General features: G+C 41.8%; 2 long non-coding RNA genes across 2 annotated transcripts in view; one reads left to right on the forward strand and one right to left on the reverse strand.

Annotated features, from left to right (window-relative positions):
• LOC142100769 (uncharacterized) overlaps positions 1-5,839 on the forward strand; it is a 40,663-nt gene extending 34,824 nt beyond the window's left edge. The window contains exon 4 of the long non-coding RNA XR_012678900.1: positions 2,634-5,839. This is a non-coding gene — a long non-coding RNA (uncharacterized LOC142100769). The remainder of the gene's footprint in view (positions 1-2,633) is intronic.
• Positions 1-12,507, reverse strand: part of LOC142100770 (uncharacterized) — a 135,106-nt gene that overhangs the window by 81,050 nt on the left and 41,549 nt on the right. The window lies entirely within an intron of this gene.

Genomic DNA, 12,507 nt, shown 5'->3' on the forward strand with positions numbered 1-12,507 from the left:
CAATCCAGTAATCCAGTACTCAGGCCCAGACTCCGGTCCTTAGACTCCTATACTGCTTGTGCTACTCTGAGCACCCTAGATGAGCAGAGAGATCATCAAGGCCTCTAGGCTCTGTTTCAGTCCTTCTCCAGCTAGACCCACGGATCCCGGATTGGATTTCAGAAATACAGATGACCATACCACACTCAAAGTACTAAATATGCATATCTATCTCAAGCATATGCAACCTATTAGTTTGGATCCCAAGTGGGCTCCATGAATCTTTTCTTGTAAAGCATGCTATACACTCTATTGGTAACCAACTATTTTAAATAAATTACACATTTTCAGTATCAGAACCCAGAGTTGAAGAGTAAGGAAAGTCATCGCTGGGACAGCCTCCTATCGGAAGCCCTGTCGCGGGATGTTTTTTTAATCGGTAGGGTACATAGTTCCGACACTGTAAATGTCGGCACTTAACCTGCCTTGTATAGACAGGGGGACAATGTCGCCAGTGTGATGCTGACATTCGAAGACTAATGCCGCTGGGTCCTGCAACTTTACCCTGAACTCGCCGGCATTGGTCTCTTAATGTCGGCATTGTGATTGGCGACATTGTCAATGTTGCCAATCACACTGACGACATTGTCCACCTGTTTACACAATGCAAGTGTTGGTTAAGTGCCGACATTTACAGTGTCAGAATAATGACAGCCACCGCTTTTAACAAATGGCTGTAAAATATCATCCTTTATCAGTGTGATAAGGGATGATATTTAACGTGGGGGCATATGTGGCCATTAATAAGTAGGCCCCTACGGGAGAGGAAGCACAACACTCCATCAGAGAGCACTAACTGCAGATAGACAATGCAGCAACCATGCTCGAAAAGACATCTTGGTTAAGAATATTCTTTTTACTTACAAGTACAATGTATGATAAAAGTTCATAAAGACAAGGACAGCATAATAAAAGCATTTCAATTTTAATAAGACTAAGACGCTGTCTATTTAAACATTGATGAAAATACAGCAACCTAAAATGATGGTGAACTTTAGAATAACCTCTTATTGAAATAGGACTGAACCTGTGAATTAATTAAACAAAAGGGGTTTAAAGCGTAGTGGATTGTTTCTGACAGTTCGCTTGACCCAATCAATCTCTTATTTGCTCTGTAGAAAGTTTAAAAAAATACACCGCTCTTATTGTTACTTGCTAGATTTACGTTTAATGATATGATTCATATGCGAGATGTTTCTATTTGAAATGTATTGAACATGTCCTGATTTTTTACCATTGATAGAAAAAAAATATTAATTTTTACAGGATGCTCCTTATTTCCGTGTTGTTGTCAGGAGGTAATCAGAATTGTGCGCACAAAGTTTAGAACAACTGTACAAATAAATCAGTTCAGAAATACCCCCATCTTCCATCTGCCACTCAGGAGCACCTATAACATATTAACACTAGAGTAAAGTCCTTTGCGGCAAAAACTTTCCTTGTACATTTGATAGAATATTGCAGTGGCATAGGGAATCCGCTATTCCCAAAGGAGTATTTTATACCCCCTCTTAAAGGAAGCGCATCCCTCCCGTTTCTGAATGAGCATTTTATGAGACTGTTTTCATTTGGTCAAAAGCACTATAGCTATGATTGCAGAATTATAATTATATGAGAAAAATTGCTATATTAAACCTTTGACTAGAGATAGTCAAAACCAAACATTGAAAGTAGTGTTGAGCTTAATATGAAGTGGTCATTTCTATGCACCATAGGCAAACCGAAGGGGGGTTCCTAGTGCCTGGAAACCCCCCTCCAAGCCTGGGGCACTGTATAATTGAGTTGACTGGACCCTGCCCCCACTTCACACGGCTCTGCTTGAAAAGGGAGAGCTGCGTGCACCTAACAGTAGTGCAGGCAGCATTGCCCACGTATATTATGGGGATAGGAAGAGTTGGAGAGCAGCCAAGCACTGTCTAAAATTATAGCCACACCCCCAATGCATGCTGGTCACGCCCACTGGCGGCGTGGTTTGGAAACCCCCCTCTACAAATCCTGCGTTTGCCCCTGGCCTCCCCACAGTTTCTGTTCACTGGCTTTGTATAATTGGGCTTAACCTTGAAAGAAATGGGTATGTATTTTGGATTTGGGTGTGGTTTGGATGAATTGGCAGCATGGCCTAATTTGTACCATCATTCCAAGCTGGACTGCTGGGAGGGATGGATTTTATGTAAAAGTTGCTTTAATTTATTCGCTGAATTGGAGTTAGCCCTTAAATAGACTTTTAAAATACATTAAATAATTCTGTATATGTTTGTGTCCATGTACCCTCATCATAGAGAACACTGCCAGACCTCCTCTATATGTCCTTACACACTAATAGACCTACTGACATTTTAGGCACACAAAAGCAGAGACAGATTAAGGTTCTGTTTGCTTTTGTGAGCATCAGTTCATGAAAGACAAGTACTGTCTTGTGCTACATCGTTCTGCACGCCATCATCATTTAATTACACTAGTTAACAGCACTTATAGAATATTGCGCTACTTTTCATGTTAACAGATCACTCTTTTTTTTTTTTTTATAATTACATGAATTTAGCCCTTAGACCCATGACACAAATGTACTGATGGTGTTATTTTCATTTTTCCAGAACAGAACGTGCATAGGTCAGCAACAATGACATCTAATGTTTGACCCAGTTATTCAAAACAAGATTTGGCCCTTGAGAATGGGAGAGGAGAAGAAAGGACAAAGGGATTCATTGTTCTTTAAATCAGAGCTGCTGAATATCACATGGAACTGAACAGAAAATCAATCCAGGGAACAAGTACAGATTATTATCTCTACAGCCAGCAATTCTGTATAACATGTATGTATTTAGCATAAATAAGTTATGTAGTAAATTACTGTTGCATTAAGAAAGGTAAGCAGTACTTTACCATAAACATTTTTAAATGTGTCTGGCTGTGAATAACTTTTTAACACGTGTAACTTCAGCATATTGAGCATGAGTGGCTTTTATTATACTGTCATCTAAAGTATAGTAGACTTGAATGCCATGTGCTTATATATTAGAAGGCTGGGCCACCGTTAAAAGCATACTTGCCAACTCTCCCGGAAAGTCCGAGAGACTCCCGAAATTCGGGTCAGTCTCCCAGGCTCCCGGGCGAGCTGGCATTTCTCCCGGATCCTGAATATCACAGAGAATCGCGTCATTTTACGCGATTCTCGGTGAATCACGCCATTTTGGAGGGCGGGAGGGGGCGGGGCAAGACCAATCATGTCATTTTGGCCCGCCCCCCCATGCAAATTACGGTTCGCGGGGGACGGGGCCCCCTCCCGCTCTCCAGTCACGCCCCCTCCCCGGAAACTTTGTTTCCGGGAGTTGGCAAGTATGGTTAAAAGAAGTTAAGTGGCTTGGTGGAATACTTTAACCGCACATTAAAGCACATGCTCAGGAAAGCAGTGGCTCAAGAGAAAAAGATTGGGACACTCTTATTCCCTATTTGATGTTTGCCATCTGTGAGGTACCTCAAGCTTCAACAGGGTTTAGTCCCTTTGAGTTATTGTTTGGGAGACAGCCCAGGGGTATCTTGGATGTGTTAAAAGAAGGGTGGGAGCAGCAAGGTCCCAGGGAGCCAAATCTGGTACAATTTGTGTCCCAAATGTATGAGAGGCTAGGAAAGATAGGGCCTATTGTGCGGCAACATGTAAAAGAGGCTCAGGAACGACAGAGAAAAAGTAATGATAAAAGTGCTGTTGTTCGATCTTTCAGGCCTGGGGACAAGGTAATAGTCCTGGTTCCCACCCAGGAAAGTAAACTTTTCGCCCATTGGCAGGGTCCATATGAAGTTGTAGAGGCTGTCGGTCCTGTCAATTACAGAGTCCGCCAGTTAGGTAGGAGAAGGGAGGAGCAAATATATCATGTGAACCTCCTTAAACCTTGGCATGATGAGGAAACCTCTCCTCAGGTAGTGAGTACTGCCATTGAAAAGTCTGAAGTGCCCATAGAGCCAGCTTTGTCCATTCAGCAGAGACAACAGACTGAAAAAATGATTCGCCAGAACAGGGATGTCTTCTCTTCCATTCCTGGGCACACTACCTTAATTGAACACGACATTGTCACTGCGCCAGGAGTCATTGTAAAGCAGAAGCCTTATCGTATTCCAGAAGCCAGATGGGTGGACGTGAGAAAGGAGATCGAGAAGATGCTCCAGTTAGATGTGATTGAAGAGTCCACTAGTGAGTGGAATAGTCCCATTGTGCTTGTCCCAAAATCCAATGGGACAATTAGGTTCTGCAATGACTTTAGGCGCCTAAACAGTATGTCGCAGTTTGATGCCTAGCCGATGCCACGTGTGGATGAACTGGTGGAAAATCTTGCTGGTAGCAATTATTTGACATCCCTTGATCTAACAAAGGGCTCTTGGCAAGTTCCCCTGACTTTCACGGCCAAGCCAAAGACTACATTTTCCACCCCTGATGGTCTCTATCAATATAAAGTCATACACTTTGGGTTGCATGGGGCACCTGCCACCTTCCAAATTGCTACGACCTCACACAGCTTATGCAGCCACTTACCTGGACGATATAGTGATTTATACCCCAGACTGGGGATCACATTTAGCCAAAGTTGAGGCGGTCTTAGCTTCATTAAGGTCAGCAGGGTTAACAGCTAACCCAGAGAAATGTGCCATAGCCATGAAAGAAGCCAAATATTTGGGGTACGTTGTTGGTCGAGGGCGTATAAAAACCCCAGCTAGACGAAGTGGAGGCAGTCAAAAATTGGGAAAGACCAGAAACAAAGTCGCAGTTAAGAACCTTTTTAGGCTTCCTAGGTTACTACAGGCGGTTTGTATGCCACTTCGCCACTAGAGCTCCACTTATGGACATGTTAAAAAAAAGTTGTCCAGATAGATTAACCTGGTCTGATTCTGCAGAAAACGCCTGGTCTGATCTTCGGTTAGCTCTTTGTTCCTCTCCAGTTCTACAAGCACCGGATTTTACCCGGAGGTTCTTCCTCCAAACTGATGATTCTGGTGTTGGCTTAGGTGCAGTCTTGTCACAGGAGAAGAAAGTAGTAGAAAATCCTGTCCTGTACCTAAGTCGTAAGTTGCTTCCAAGGTAACAAAATATGCCACTGTGGAGAAAGAATGTCTCGCCATAAAATGGGCTACAGAAGATCTATGCTATTATCTCCTAAGCAGAGAGTTCACCTTAAAAACAGACCATGCACCATTGAGATGGATGCAGAACAACCGGGAGGTAAATGCCAAGGTAACCCGCTGGTTCTTGGCACTGCAACCTTTCAAGTTCTCAGTAGAACATAGACATGGGATTCTGCACAAGAATGCAGATGCATTGTCACGAAAATATGCGCTCCTCGCGAAGTCCGCGTCCCCCTACTTGGAGACGCAAGCGGGAGGGATATGTAACAAAGCGAGGCATTTATCTGACAAGATGCAGAGAAAACATACAAGCAGAATAAAACATTGGCGCAGTTATGCACCTAGGTTGAGATTAAACCAGGTAAAAACTTATGTGTAGTTTAAAGTTTTGTTAACTTACATGATTTCCTCTCAGCAAACAGACAGGGTGTGTCTGTTAGTGCAAACAGAGGCAATGATGGGCATTTTCTCTTAAAGAGACGGTGGGTGTGTCACCTGCCCATCAAGCTAGGGCTGGGGGAGGAGTATCATGCATAAAAGCTTGTTTGTGTCATTTGTGCACTGAGACCAACGCTGGGGAAGCTGGCTGGTCTTGAGAGAGCTGAGCAATGTCTAGCTAGCGTTTAGGGTCTCCAAGAATTGCTGTGAAATCTGTACGGTGTCAAAATATTTACCATCCTAACAATAAAACTACATGAAAAGGAAGAAGTTGTTTGCGTGTGCTTCAGCAGTAGCGGGCTCTTGCCACAATATATATATATATATATATATATATATATATATATATATATATATATATACATATATATATGCATCATCACATTTATATAGCGCCAGCAGATTCCATGGCACTTTACAATTGGGAACAAACAGTAATAGAACAATACTGGCTAATACATACATACAGAGAAGTAAGAGGGCCCTGCTTGCAAGCTTACAATCTATGGGACAATGGTTTGATACACAGGGGTAAGTGCTACATCATATTAAATATTTGTCCAGTTAGAATGCAAAGGAGAATGCAAAGGTTACAAAGTATTTAGTGGGCTGTATGCTCTGTCACACAACTATGTAGGTCAGAGGGTTTTGTCTTGCGCTAGCTGTGTAGAGGGTGGTAATAGGGTAACCTAGGAAGATTAAGACGGTGTCAAAGGAATATTATAAACTTCCCTGAAGAGGTGGGTTTTCAGAGAACGCTTGAAGGTTTGAAGACTAGAGAAAAGTCTTATTGTGCGAGGGAGGGAATTCCACAAAGTGGGTGCAGCACGAAAAAAGTCCTGTAACCGAGAATGGGAGGAAGTGATGAGAATGTAAGAGAGACGCAGATCTTATGCAGAACGGAGGTGTCGAGTTGGGAGATATTTTGAGACAAGTGAGGAGATGTATGTCAGTGCAATTTTGTTGATGGCCTTGTATGTTAGTAGAAGAATTTTATATTGCATTAGTTGATAAACAGGCAACCAATGTAGAAACAGAATGACTCAGCAGACAAAAATGATTTGCAAGGAAAATCAATCTAGTCACTGCATGCAAAAAAGATTGTAGGGGCTTGAGTCTGATTTTGGGAAGACCAGTAAGGAGGGAATTACAATAGTCTATGCCGGAGATGAGTGCATAAATTAAAGTTTATGCAATGTCTTATGTGAAATATGTATGTATTCTGTAAATGTTTCTTAGAAGTATGCAGCATGATGTGTGTATATATATATAGAGTTGATGTGGGGAGCAAAGGATAGTTGTGAGCCAAGCATTACAACTAGGCAGCGAGCTTGCGGGGTGGGATTTATGGTCATGTTGTCAATAGAAATAGAAATGTTAGGCAGGAATCTTCTATTGTTGGGTGGGAATATTGTTTTTGAAAGATTGAGTTTGAGTTGTTGAAAGGACATCCAATATGAAATGGCATCATTCGCATAGAGATTATACTGAAATCCAAAGAAGGGTATTAGTTTTCCAAGAGAAGTGGTGTAGATAGAGAATAGCAGAGGACCTGGGACTGAGCCTTGTGGTCCTTCAACTGATAAAGGAAGCAGAGAAATTAACTCTGACAGAGCGATTAGATAGGTAGGATAAGAACCAGGATAGGGCAGTGCCTTGTAGACCTAGATATTGTAGCTTCTGTATGAGGAGCGAGTGGTCAACAATGTTGAATGCAGTAGAGCGATCCAGGAGAGTTAGAAGAGAGTAATCACCTTTAGTGTTAGCTGTGATCAGATCATTGACAACTTTGGACATCACAGTCTCTGTGGAGTGTTAAGAGCGAAAGCCTGATTGAAGAGGATTTAATAGGTTGTTTGCAGAAAGAAAATATGTGAGGCGAGTGTAGGCAATTCCCTTGAGAAGTTTGGAGGGGCATGGGAGCTGAGAGATGGGGCGGTTATTTGAGTAAGAATTTGGGTCAGAATTTTTTTTTTCTTAGAATATTAGTAATCACTGCGTGTTTGAATAGTGATGGAAAGATACTAGTAAAGAGAGATAGTTTACAGATTTTAGTTAGAGGTGGAATGACCACGAGACAAGGATCAATTTGTGAGGGTATGGCATCAAGAGGACAGGAGGTAGAGTAGGAAGATAAGAAGAGAGTAGAAACTTCTTCATTTGTGGGATCAAATGAAGAGAGTGTGTCAGAGGATGCTGGGAAGGAATTGAGCTGATTGCTAGTCGAGGGAGATTATAACATTTCAAGTCTGATTTTATCAATTTTGTCCTTGAAATAGGAAGCAAGATCCTGGGCACTGATGGTAGTCAGAGTGTTTGTGGTGAGGGGGATTGAGAAGATATTTAAATGTGTTAAAAAGGTGTTTGGGGTTAGAAGCCTGAGCATAGATGAGAGATTGGAAGTATAATTGTTTTTGCAGTGTCCAGAGCATTTTGGTAGGAGTGGTTTATAGCAGTATATATATATATATATATATATATATATATATATATATCTATCTGAGAAACCCAGTCTAACTTAGGTCAAGTACAATTGTGAATGGATGCAAACTGGGAAAAAGAAACCTGAGAAAGCTGGATTATTTGCAGATGGTCAGGGGTAGGTATAAATAGAATTAGATGATGATGATGATGATGATAATGGCGATCTCCGGCACTAGTAAATCACTCGTAATTGTCTGATTGCAATTGCACCGCTGAAGTAGATTGTCGCTTTCTTTTCGATATATATGCTCGGGCATATGTTATGCTTTTGCCTGTGCAAGCAAAAAATTTTTGATGTTTTACACAAGAAGAGGAGTTGTTTCTGCTGTATTACAGAGATTTTTTATGTTTTATTGATGCTTAATAGCGAATATGTTTGTTGCACATAAAACAAATGGATAAAAACGTGGATGCAAGTTGGACATTAGTGTCTGTGACGTGTGCCTGGCATAAAACAGGTGCATATGCTACTGGTACATAGCTGCATGAATCTGAAGATGTGTACAATTCAACATAATATTATTATTTAAAACCATCAGGCATTTTTATGACTGATGGTTTTTAACATAATTTACACCCATTTTGCATTCATCTGTTCATCAGCCCTAGAGGGATCATAGAGCAACAATAGCAATATAGTTACCATAAGCTTATGCTTGGATAAAGCAGTCATGCTTTTAGTAGTTGTTAGTGCTGCCAATAATTCCCTTCCATCCAATATCAAAAACATCAGTGTGCCTGCAATATATAGTGAACCGCACTCTATGGAACCTCAGTTAATCTGTTAAAAAGTGTTTCATTTATTATTTTTTCTATTTATTTACAGACACATTTAGCTCAAGAAAAATTGAGACCATTTAGTTAGTGTGCTAAGCCCGAAACTCTTGAGTCGAGTATGATTGTGTTAGCTAATTTGGTTTCTGTTTCAGCACTGAACACTGCCACCTCTCCTGTTTCTGTGTGAACTATGACACAGAAACAGGAGAGGTGGCAGTGTTCAGTGCTGAAACAGAAATTCTAATAATAAGGCTGTCAGTGTTCTTAAATGTCTTCAGTGACATTCTGCTGTGCCATAGCTCACCCAGAAACAGGAGAGGTGGCAGTGTTCAGTGCTGAAACAGAAATTCTAATAATAGGACTGTCAGTGTTCTTATAAAAGTCTCCAGTGACATTCTACTATGTCATAGCTCACCCAAAATCAGGAGAGGTGGCAGTGTTCAATGCTGAAACAGAAATTCTAATAATTGGACTGCAAGTTGCTAAGGCTAGATGACTCCTCCCCTATCCAGGATTCCTTAGAAGAATTCTTGAGCATTAGGTCTGCTGCTGCTGGGAGTGCATCTTCATCCCAGAAGCAAACCAAGAAGAAGATTACTAGTAGTTTACAACAATTGACTGTTAAACAATCCTTTGCAAGAGGAAGCAAGTATGAAAGCTGTCACCCAGTTGCAAAGCGGATCACAGATGCCATGGCGCCTATGCTAGTATTAGATCTGCGTCCAATATCCACTATTAATGCAGCTGGTTTTAGACAATTATTTGAGGTCTTGTGTCCCCATTACCAAATTCTATTACAACACCATTTTATTAAAAAAGCTATTCCTCACCTGTACAAGAAGGTTCGTAAAAATGTAATTATTGGGCTACAAAATGCCATTCTACCCACTGTACACTTAACCACATATATGTGGACAAGCGGAACTGGGCAAACTAAAGATTATATGATTGTGACAGCACCCTGGGTTGGTGATTCGCCCTTACCAGCAGGAACAGTAGCAGCATATACCCAAGTACGTCACATTTGTCAGAGGCCCTTGCACCACTTTTCTTTTCTGCCACTGATGTGTGGCAATGTTTCCTAGATGTGCTATGAACTGCTGTGTGTTTGTGTTGTTGCTCTGTTGCTTAGTATGAAGAAAGCTCACTGCAGTCTTTGTCCGAAAGTGTATGAAAATATATTGTGACCTGTGAGGTATTCAAAATTTACTGGAAATGACTGGAAATTAGTGTTATGAGGTTGAGGTTAATAATAATGTAGGAACAAAAATAGAGCAAAATTATGTGATTTTAGCATATTTTAGCTATTTTTCTAAAAAATACAGATCCACAACCAAAATCAAAACACGCGAGGGCGGTTTTACCAAAACCAAAAAATAAAACACGAACTTAATCCAGATCCAAAACCAAAACCAAAACACAGGGGTCAGTGAACATCTCTACAAAATACACATGGATAGTTTAAGGCACAGGAATGTTCTGTACACAGAAGCCTGTTGATCAGGCAATGAATATGGTTAATGATCAGAATATAAAAGGAGAACATTTGACATCACTGATGAGAAATGTGATTTTGCTAAGCGGACGCCATCTTGTTGCCTTATAGCCATTTTGTTCTGTTATAGCTTAAATTCAATTAGATGCACCTGTTTTGTAGGAGTAATTCATTATTTGCAAGACTATGCTTATAACCTTGAACATACCAGACAGGAGATAAGCCAGCCCCCCTCCTAGGGAGTTCTAGTGTGGATAATGAGAGAATATACTAACATCTGTGTGAAGGGAACATGAGTGGTTAAAACCTTTTGGGGCGTAGTTTTCTGCAATATGTGATTTTTGCTATATAGATAGGAACTTGTAACTAATAAAGCAGAGTTTATTGTACATTCAAACCATGCAGTGTATTTAATTCTCTCCAGCTGATGAGCTCATAACTGATAATCTGACACTTACAGGTGAACAATCTGATATAGATTCGACACTGAACAACTCTTGGACATGTACACACACTTTACAAAAAGGCAGAGCCGTAACGAGGCCGGTGCGGGCGGTGCCGCCGCCCCGGGCGCAGTCCCAAGGGGGCGCAATGGCCGCCCGCACCTGCCTCTGTGTGAGGAGTGAAAAAAAATAAAAATTAAACAGACCTCAGATTCAGACTGCCGGCCGCCCGGCGCATCCAAAATGGCGGCCGGCACCCGGCTCCACCCCCTTCTGAACTCTGCCCTCTGCCTCATGACGTTGCTAGGCAACAGAGGAGCAGAGAACCAGAGAGGAGCCAGGCAGCGACGGCTAGACAGGAAGAAAGAGGAAAAAAGTAAGTTTAAAAGCAGGGGAAAGGGGATGTGTGTTGCTATTATGGAGGGAGGGGAGGGGGGGGATGTGAGCTGCTATTATGGAGGGAGGGGAGGGGAGGGGGGGATGTGAGCTGCTATTATGGAGGGAGGGGAGGGGAGGGGGGGATGTGAGCTGCTATTATGGAGGGGAGGGGGGGATGTGAGCTGCTATTATGGAGGGAGGTGGGCATGTGAGTTGCTATTATGGAGGGAGGGGGGCATGTAAGCTGCTATTATGGAGGGAGGGGATGTGAGCTGCTATTAAGGAGGGGGGATGTGAGCTGCTATTAGGGAGGGGGGGTGTGCTGCTATTATGGAGGGGAGGAATGTGTGCTGCATCTTGCTATTATGGAGGGGAGATGCTGCTATGCTTTATGAGGGAAGGGGGAGTATGCTGCCATAATGTGTGAGGGAAGGGGGGGATGTATTAATGTGTGATATGAGGGTAGGGAGGTTAGGTGTCTTAGTACATGGGTGGGAGGTAGGCTATTAATTTAATGGTGACGTTTAGGTGGGGGCTAATTATTTAATGGGTACTATTTTATTTGTGGGGTGCTGGTGGGTCAATTAAATTTATTGTTGGGGCTTTTTATTTTAATGGTAGGGTCTATTAATTTCAGGTTAGGTATTTATCTGTTTTGCAGTCACAAGAATGCTCTCTGTATTGTATGGTGGTCATAGGAATGCTCTCTGTATAGTATGGCAGTCATAGGAATGCTCTCTGTATAGTATGGCGGTCATAGGAATGCTCTCTGTATAGTATGGCGGTCATAGGAATGCTCTCTGTATAGTATGGCAGTCATAGGAATGCTCTCTGTATAGTATGGCGGTCATAGGAATGCTCTCTGTATAGTATGGCGGTCATAGGAATGCTTTCTGTATAGTATGGCGGTCATAGGAATGCTCTCTGTATTGTATGGCGGTCACAGGAATGCTCTCTGTATAGTATGGCGGTCACAGGAATGCTCTCTGTATTGTATGGTGGTCACAGGAATGCTCTCTGTATAGTATGGCGGTCATAGGAATGCTCTCTGTATTGTATGGTGGCCACAGGAATACTCTCTGTAAGGTATGGCGGACACTAGGAGGCTCTTTATATTGTATGTGTGTATGTGTGTGTGTATGTATGTATATATATATATATATATATATATATATATATATATTCATTTCGTGCGATGGTGATAAGGGGGCACGATGGGATAAAGTTGGCTCCATGGCACGGTGTGATAAAGGAGAAACTGTGATGAAGGGGCAGTGTGATACAGATGGTACTGTTACATTTGTTTTAATTTGTTTCAGTGAGTTTTATTTCAATAACCAA

The sequence above is a fragment of the Mixophyes fleayi genome, chromosome 9 (genome assembly GCF_038048845.1).
Source record: "Mixophyes fleayi isolate aMixFle1 chromosome 9, aMixFle1.hap1, whole genome shotgun sequence".
NCBI classification, from domain to species: domain Eukaryota; kingdom Metazoa; phylum Chordata; class Amphibia; order Anura; family Limnodynastidae; genus Mixophyes; species Mixophyes fleayi.